The sequence below is a fragment of the Ictidomys tridecemlineatus genome, chromosome 3, assembly GCF_052094955.1.
Source record: "Ictidomys tridecemlineatus isolate mIctTri1 chromosome 3, mIctTri1.hap1, whole genome shotgun sequence".
NCBI lineage: Eukaryota > Metazoa > Chordata > Mammalia > Rodentia > Sciuridae > Ictidomys > Ictidomys tridecemlineatus.
Genome location: NC_135479.1, coordinates 150,130,035 through 150,137,728, shown reverse-complemented (window position 1 = coordinate 150,137,728; position 7,694 = coordinate 150,130,035).

Sequence of the window (7,694 nt, the reverse complement as noted above, 5' to 3'; positions counted from 1 at the left end):
ATTATCTCTGCTCAAAATGATAGTGATGTGCCCTGGGTAAATTCATGATTTCCAGAAACCACTTACTCAATCTCAATCCCTTACCCACTCCCCTTTCTCAAGATGTTTAGTCAAGCTTTAACTTAAGAACATTGAATAATGGAGGGGAGGTTATTTAATAAGCATTGAAAGGGAGACTACTGGAAAGGTTAATTACTATACAAATAGAGAAGGGTAGAAAAGGAAGACAAAAAAAACCACATCTGGCTTTCTGCTAAGTTTGCCTTTCTTAATCTTTAAGCTCCATTTCTCTTATATCATAAAGGTAGAAAATGGGATGCTGAGACGAAGGGGTGGTCAGGCCATTTATTTGAACATTTGATAAAACCTGAATTATGTTCTCTTCCTAATCATGGGTCATTAGAAGCAAAATGGTACATTTGGAGACCATTCAGTTATAAACGCCTGCAACCTTCCTATCAGACCTGCTGGCTTCTTTTCTTTCTTTCTTACTCTTTTTTTAGTCACTGTAGCCAATTATGTTCAGATATGATTTTTTTGGCCAGGCAAACTAGCTCTTGCATCAGGGGTTCCACAATAGCTTGGTTGGAGACCCACACAGCCTCTAATATTATTATTTTTTGGCAGGGACATTATGACAATAATAACTGGGAACAAATATCTCTATTCAGTGCAAAGAGAAAAACAAAACAAAGAGGGGAAAAAAAAACCCTGCCATCTAACATTTAAATAAGCCTACAATTGTAACACAAATCCAAAAGAGGAAGCCTACATAATTTAAAGTTCAGGTTAATCTTGAAATTGGTGAGGATAATTAAAGAATCAAAGAGGCCAATTGTGTTTAAAATTACTGAGTCAGATCCAATCTTTCACTGGGCTCCATACAAATGTTGCATTATGTATAGGTTAATGTGCTAGCCGGTGATACAGTTCACAATTTTCAGTGTGGTTTAGCTTACAATGTATCAGTTGAACCTGGGGTATCTTTCATCTGCATTTTAAAACTGAACCTGTAACTACCAATGAGCCAAATGCCTTACATTTCTTGCTCTGTGTTTCAGTTTCTTTAGGGCCTGTACTTCTTCATGCAGCCTCAGGCATAGTATTCAGTGTAATGAGAAGAGCTTTGTTGATCCTTCCAGTTTGAGAGTCCTTAAAAATGGACTTACCTTAGTAATTCAGAAAATGCTAATTTTCAATACACATACACCCAATACCACAAGCAATATTTAAGTCAGCCCCCACCCATATGATGTTCTTCTCCACAAACAGAAATCTGCTGATGGATGTTGGTCAGTCGTGTGATTGGAAGTGGGTCTGTATCTCTCTGCTTAGTGGCAAAATGTATCGTCTGCTCATATTCCAACCACCCCAACCTAACTTAAAGGGGGTGGAGGGAGGAAGCAGAACATAGATGCTGCTGGCTAGCATCCAGAATCCTCATATTAGAAAAAGGGTGAGCTGGGGCACAGCACAGCCATCTCTCGCCTAATAACTGAGGCTGGCAGCCAGCATTATGCAAAGCTCATTGGAAAGAGCAAAGCTTCCTTGGCAAAACAGCGATAAAGAATTAGAATTTTCTAAAAATAGTCATAAGAACTCAATGCAATGACCCAAACCTATCTTGGCATACATGGCAGAGCAAAAGAAGCTGGTTCCTACCAAAGATATGCAGAACCTAAATGACACAAAGAACTGAGAATGAACCAAAAGAGCAATTAATCTTGTGCCGTTTTATCCATGAATTTTAAGCATTTTCTATATTTAGTTGAATGCATAGGCTATTTGTGTGATAAACTGCCCTTGTTAGCCACTAGGCAGGTACTTTTAGGGGCAATCACCCACACTTTATATATATATACACATACATACACACAAATATGTACTTATAAGTACATAAATAAACTGTACATATTATATATATATATATATATTTTATATGTACAGTTTATTTCAGATAACACCCTCTAGAAAGGAATCAGAGGGCAAAGGTTTAAACCAGATAGTGCCATCCAGCCCCTCTTCTAGGTGACATATAGTATCTTTTGCTCATTATAATCTCATCACAAAGTTAAATTTGCCATTCCCATTCACCAGATTTGATTTTGCAATGTTTGAAGAAGCAGGATCACCAACTGCACATGCTCAGGAATATGCACACCTCTATATGAGATGAAATCTTTCTAATATAAATATTCATCAATTCCCCCAATAAAAGTTCCTTGCTTTCATTGTTCAATGAGAGACATTGCTTTGGGAATTATTCCCAGTGCTCTCCTTACTGGCTGCCAGCAATAAATCTTTCTTTACTCTTTTATCTTCTGGTTGTGCTCATTGAGTTTGCACTCAGTAAAGGTGAACACATTGTGTTTGATTACAACCGTGCTTCTCATTGTACATGTAGGTTTATTCTTTCCCAACTACTATATAGATGTTCTTTGACCTAAAATGGGGTTATGTACTGATAAACCCACTGTAAGTTGAAACTATTTAAAGTTGAAAGTGCATTTGATATACCTGACCTACTGCACTTCATAGCTCAGCAACACAGAGCACTGTGGAGTATCAGTTAAACACTTCTGATCATGTGGCTGGCTGAAGGTAAAAGCTGGAAAAAAGATCAAACTTCAAATGTTGAAGTATGGTTTCTACTGAATGTATATTGCTTTTGTGCCATTGTAAAGTTGAAAAATCATGGGTCCAATCATTTTAAGTCAGGGATGACTGTATTTACAGTCCTGATAAAGTTCTTAGTTAAAATATATGTTCTTTCAGGTGTTGTTATAGATAGATACTTTGGCTGAGTGCAACTCTATCAATACTAGTAGAGATTCTGGTGCCCAGATAGCAATACCAGGGCTGTGATATGTTCTTTTTTTTCCCCAAGAATACAGCCCTAACAATATTTCTGACTGGGTTTATGTACATGTTTATGTAAATATATGTTAAGTTACTAGAGAAAAGTAAAGACATAGCTTTGGGAAGAATATCATATGATGACACTTTCTGTGGATATCACTAAGAAAAATCACTTTATTGCCAGGAAAACTCACATGGTAATATTGATCAGTTAGCAACAACCCATTAAAACCTAATGTTGAAAGCTCTTTCAGGTGTATAAGATATTCAAGTTAACATTATTATTTTTAATTGTAATCCAGTGTGAAAATAGTTATATACACAAAAATTAGAAAGAAACACAAAACTGTAAAACTAATGGCTCAATTACAGGGTTACAAACAAGTCAGAAACATTTATTGATTCCATTGTCTAGGCAAGTTACAGCGGAATAATTGTGTGAGGCAGGCTTCACACTTTAAGGAAGCTGCAATATTATTGAGGAGATATGATATATGACCAAGCATAAAATGAATGCGAGAAGGAAAGAAGATGAAAGGAGGAAAACAGAATGGAAAGATGGATTTAGTATGGTGCCAGTGAGAGCCATTGAAGGTTTCTGAGCAGCAAAAGAATATAATGAAAAGGTTTTAGGAAGATTAATATGGAAGGCCAGTTTAGAGATAACCACTAAAAATGGGCAAGCCAGAGATGTATCGGGAGATTTTTTTTTTCTTTTATCCCTATCAGTCAGACAGCCACCTTTGAAGTCTGCAGCCTTGAAGCAGCAGAGCCTTGGCCCCACACTGCTCTCACACTTGTTCACAAAAGCCAGTGCTAGTTCTCCTTTTTCTATTTCATTCTTCCTGTGTTCTCTAGCTCAAGGCTTTCCATTCCTGGCTGACTCTTCAAAACACAACAGTGGAGGACTTGTGGATGGCATTCTGTCAATTTTATAGTAGCCCATAACAATGCAAATCCTCCAACATGGAATAAAATCTATGGAATCCTTGGGGGTAGATACTGTGTCTTTCTCTGTTTGTCAAAAATCTGTAGGTCCCTGAACCAACCCTGGAACATCTTAGGTTTAAATATTTTTATAGTGTTGAACCAGATTAGTCACATATTTGGAGAATAAAAGGGAATTTAGTGGGCCACACTGACTTCACCTATTTTTATAATTTTTTATAAGAAGATCTAAGATTTTTTTGAATGAAGAAGAGCCATAGAAACTAGTTAGGATAACTTTTTTTTTTTTAATTTAATCCTCAGAAACCACCTAGGGATCTGGTAGAAGGGACAGTATCACCATTTTCTACTGGAATAACTTGAAACTACTGAAAGTGAAGTGGGCCCCCAAATCAAGCTAATGAATGATGGAACAAGGCAAGAACTTGGCTATCCTATTTTGGGGGTACTTATTAAATTTTTAAAACTGTAGCTCATGCTCTTTTAATATGATATTTGGGACATTCATCTAATAAAGACTGTTTGAGACTTTGTTCAATTTAGGAGGTTGTAAAATAATGTACAGGATAGAAGGTTGTCTTAATTTGAAATAAAAACTTTTGAAAATAATATGGTTTGGGTCTAGCTCTAGGGTTATACTTCTTATTGGCAAGACCATAGATAAAATTACTAAGGGACTTCTACCCCTCTCTCTTGACAATGTCTTCTAGGAAATGTTTAGGTAATCTACAGAAGCAGTCTGTGTCCCCTGCAAGGTTCTTTTTTCCCTCTCTCTCTCTCTCTCTCTCTCTCTCTTTTTTTTTAGTACACTTTGCCCATTTTCTATACATCCTCCTTCATGATTGCATCTCCTTTGAAAAATTACTCCTATTAAACTAAATTTCTCTGTCACTGCAAGAGACATAAAATTAAAAACTATCTGTCTTTAATCATGCCAGGCTTCTTCCTTGTCTCCTAGGCTCCATTTATCAATAATTAATATATAAAGAAGACTGAAATCCATTTCAATTTCAAAGGCCCAAACGTTTCGCTGATTAATAAAAAATTGTGCTCACAAAGATGGACGGGCATGCCATGGTGAAATGATGAAGAACCCAGCATTAGCAGGGAATAGATTTGCAGAGCCACATGTGCTGTGTGGCCAACCTAGACCAAAAAAAAAAAAAAAAAAAAAAAAAAAAAAAAAGCCATGTGGAGGAACATTTGTGCAAGAAATACCACCCATTAAGCTCAATATCTCTGCTAAGAAGAATCCATGTCTGCAGTTCTCATCAAGGTAAAGCAGGACATGGATGTGGTTATTGGATTCCATTACCATACTCTTCATCATGACGACACACAAGCAAATGAACCTATAACAAGGTAGAGCCACACAGAACTATGGGCTCCAGACCCCCTCTCCACTAGCCAAATTATGTCTTCTGTACTTACATGGATCACATTTTTCCAAGCTAAAAATCAAGAGAAAGGACAGCAGTGGAATCCCAACTAATACCAGAATTCATGGGATATTGTAGTCTTTGACTCAGACAGCAAATCAAAATATTTGATAGTCTTATGTACTTGCCTTATCTAACATGAGATAATACTAGTGGCCAATTTGAGGCTTTGTTCTGCTGGTCATGTGTCTTCTTGATTGATATACTCGACCTATTCTTAGAAACAAAGGAGGATTATCTAGATGTAAAATATTTTAATACAATTGTTGAAGTAAAATGTAAAGGATGACCATGTGTGACAGACAAGCCTATTATCCTTCTTTCTGCCATCTCTTCTCTCCTGTCTGTGCTATGAAGCTCCAAAAAAACCCTGGCCTATGCAATGGCGACCCTACTGCCAAGGCCCTGGGGAAACAACAGCAAAGATGATAGATGAGTCAGTGATTACAAGTCAATAACAATTTTGCAATTATATATTCTATAACCACATTAGAAACAATGTCATTAAGCCTCAACGGCAGGAAAAATTAATTAATTTAATTTTTAAAAATCTTCTTTGTTTGTCCAAAGTAAATACCCTGGGAAATTGCACAATGTCATTTGGTAATTACTATGGAACAATATAGGAATAGATCATGATTGGTGTCTAGCAAAACAACAATCACATTCTGCCTTCTAATTATGGTTGAGCTCTGGGGGAAACACAGCGAGCAGTGCTCCCTGCTGTTACACCACAGCAATAACACTCATTACCCCAGTAAATACTGTGGAATTGCACAGTAACACACAGGGGCTTCCCTGCTGCGAGGCTGTGGCAGAATCACTCATTAGGCTGGGAAGTACCGCTGGATCCTCTTTAATTACTTCCAAAATATATGATAACAGGCCACTGTTACAATGCAGTGACATCACTCATTACTTCTGTCCTCCTTTTTATTTTATTTATTTATTTTTAACATACTAAGAAACTCTGCAGTAGCCTTACTATAATGGTGATGCATTGTTAACTTATATGGATTTAATCACATAGATTTGTGTGCTTTTAGACTTATAAATACACAGGCTCCCAATGTGAAATGAGCACCAAGTAAAATATGCAGAACCACTGCTATCTTTCTAGCAATATCCTTTTTCTCACGTTACATTACTGAGTAGTAGCAACACTGTTGTAATCTTTCCTTTTTATTCTTGAAATTCGAGTGATAATTGCATGGTAGCCCTATGGAATCCAGGGTACTTGTAATTATATCCAGCTACCTAGGAACACAGCAATTTCAAACCTATTACCCACAGGTATCATTTATGTTTATTGCTCTCTTTATGCAGCCACCACTTTTACTATGAATTCCAAGAGCCTGGATGCTTCAGTGGGGCCCCATTGCCACGGGGAAAGGGAGAGAGGACAGAGCAGAGGAAATATAGGAATCAGGGTGTGCTCCTTTTCAGGAGAATTAAATCTAAACCTTATTAGGGTCTCTCCAGTGTATTTTCAAGTGGAAAGAGTGGTTTGGGGTTTGTACTGTTTCTGGCACAATTTCAAGGTAAGACTCAAAGTTGGCTTCATGTTTGAAACTTCACTTTATGCAAACCTGCCTCATGTGCCACAAATGTCTGCATCAAGGGTGAACTAATTTTTGATCCTGACTTGCCATGGCAGGTGAATTAATGGCTCTTGGGACAGCAGTTTGAAAAAATAATTAAAGCTAGGTGTTGCTGTTTTCATGTGAAAGAAGAAAATAACTGCTATGCCAGTGTATTCATCACTTCGATTTGAACAATTTATTCTACACATCAGTACTTGGGGAGGTTGTGCATGCAGTTATTGAGTAGTCCATCCTCATTCCAAAAGAGCATGTGATGGATGGATGTTTTCCTCTCTGTGGTAATTGTTGGAGCTGATTTGTGATGCTATAGTTGCACAAGGAAGACCTAGTCTTAGACTTATGAATAATAATGTTGAATATGTACTGAGTATGTAAGTCAAGTATTAGTTAACTATAACAATTTCTCAGCAAAATCACATGATGGGCCCATACATGAGTAAGGGAACTAAGCCTTGGAGAGGCTGAGCAACATGCTCAGGATCATTCAGCTAGAAAAATAGAGCAGTCAGGATGGGATTCAATGTTGAGTCCATTCAGGCCTCAATGCTTGTCTTTTTACAGTACTACTAGGTAGCTTCTTTCACCTGTCTCCAACTCCATTTCTTTTGCCTTCTAGTTTTGTAATGTTTCCTAACAAACACAGAAAACTAGCTCAGAAAGTTAAAATTATGAAAAAAGCTTTCTTATAAAATTTATCTCTCTTATAGGAGAAAAAGACTCAAGGAAATTAAAACCTGTACTATTAATAGTTCTTGTCTGTTTTTACCTTTGCACTATGTTAACAGAAAATTGAAGAAATAGGTAGATCCTGTTTATGTCCCAGACTGGGCTTTTGGTCTCATTT